Below are 2,105 nucleotides of genomic sequence, written 5' to 3'. Positions count from 1 at the left end.
ATCAAAGAGCGTAATGTGGGGACTGCTGCCCATCAGAAATACGTGTTTCATTATGAATGGACTCAGACAAACCCTTTCCGTTCTTTGATTAGGGTCAGTCTGTGACATAAACTTGCTCTTTTATGTTCAAACAATGCAACTCTTACAAATATACCCATTCTCTCTGTGTTCTTGGTGGCCCTATTGAGTTTATTGGGAACACTTAAATATACAGAGTATTGGACTTGTTCCCAAAGAGTGTGGTAAATGTGGAAAATTACTTTGTATGTACTGTGCAAATAGTTCAAAAACATTTCATGATTAGCAGTTATAAAGCCTGTTATTGTTCTTTCATGACAGACTCCAAACTGCACTGTGCTCCAGACAGGTATTTGGCGGATTTCTTCAGGTTTTTCCACAGTGCAGTTTCTTAGCATTATCACAAATTGTTTGTGAACTCTGTGTCTCCGCCAGTGTTTTAGTTGTTGAGCTTTTGTGTCAACTGTGTGATGTTGTCTCTCACTGAAAAAACACAAATTCCATCTTAGTCAGCAGTGCTTTATCAAATAAAAGTTGATAGAACAGATCAAACTTTTAAGATACATCTTAAAACAGGATGTCAAACTTCTGCCAGTCAGTTTAACCTCAATGATACCTTTTATATTTGTGAATATAGTGCCACCTACAAATTTGTCCAATAGGCAAATTGCAAAAAAACAAAAATACATAAATGATGATCTGTATTTCTTCAACTTTTATTCACTTTGTCTCCATTGCTTTATTGTGCCAGTAATAATGCCGCTGGCAGTTTAGCCTGTAAGTAATGTGAGTTACTGTCTAGACTGGAGTGATGCATAACAGAGGCCACTTGTTCGGATTCCTGACTTTGAGAAACTGACTCATGTAAAGCTGCAGCATGAGCGCAGAGGAGAGCAGTAATGCAGTGAAAACGTGTCATGGGCAGGAATAAAGAATGCTACTGCTTCTTGTCAGAAGTTGGATCTCAGAAAAAGTAAATGTGAAGTAAAATCACTGAAGAATAAGGAAAGCTAGTGTAAAGAAACCTGAGCCGAGTGACCGAATTCTCAAATATGTTGTGGGCTAACTTAGCTAACTGCCGTAGCAGATTGAAAGGAAGGTTATCATCATTATAACTCAATCTCTCATCTCCACCTGTGACCTTTAAAGGCTTGATATGTAGATGTATTAAGTGTGAATGCTGAAGCCCCAAAAGACTGTTTGGATTGAAATGTTATGGACTAGCATGCCATGTAATAACATTGTGGTAATCTTTGTGCTGTTTTTGCAGAGGTTTCCCATTGTCAGCATCACTGCTTTGACACTTCGACACACTGGTCCTGCCTTGGCCATTGCTCAGCATCATTTTGTAAGTCATTACTACCATATCCACAGTATGCTTTCAGTGTGTAATATCTCAAAACAGTGTCTTTAGGAAATAAAAAATCACAGCAATGCATGATTTTTTCATTCAGTCTTCACATGTACTTATTAAATGGTAATGTTCAAACAGGTAGAGGACCAAATTAGCTTAGCATGATTTATTACCCATTTCCAAATGTCCATGACTGTCAGTTAACTTCAGCGAGGGTCATTATAGCATTTCTGTGGAAATACTCGGAATAAACCCCAAATAACCAGGAGTAAAACACAGCTGGGAATTTTGTGGCGTGCTGATTAACACAGGTAGGCTTCAATCATGCAGCCTCCACTCATGCAGCAGGGTTTGATTGGAAAATCACCAAAGGTGTTTATTTTCAACAATGCTGCCAAGTATTACTTATTAGAGGGTGGGGTCCTGAGGTTAGGAAATGGGCCCTAGAGGATTTTAGCCAAAAAGCTGTACAGTAAGTGGACAGTCTGCAGGTTTGAGGTGGCACTGACAACCTGACAGTCATTACCAACAGTTCTGCTTTGGCATGCTGAAAGGTGAGAACACTACAAGGCACATGCTGTGAATCAAATTAAATGAGCTCCAAACTATGTGAGGTTTTAGAGAGAAAAAAATAATAATTATAGAAATCAAAATGATGTATTGTGGAAAATGTGAATCAGTAGGCTGGATGGGATTAATAAACAAAAGGTGCAGACAGGCCAGAAACAGGCCA

Source organism: Siniperca chuatsi, linkage group LG6 (assembly GCF_020085105.1).
Source record: "Siniperca chuatsi isolate FFG_IHB_CAS linkage group LG6, ASM2008510v1, whole genome shotgun sequence".
Lineage (NCBI taxonomy): Eukaryota > Metazoa > Chordata > Actinopteri > Centrarchiformes > Sinipercidae > Siniperca > Siniperca chuatsi.
This window is presented reverse-complemented; position numbering follows the sequence as displayed.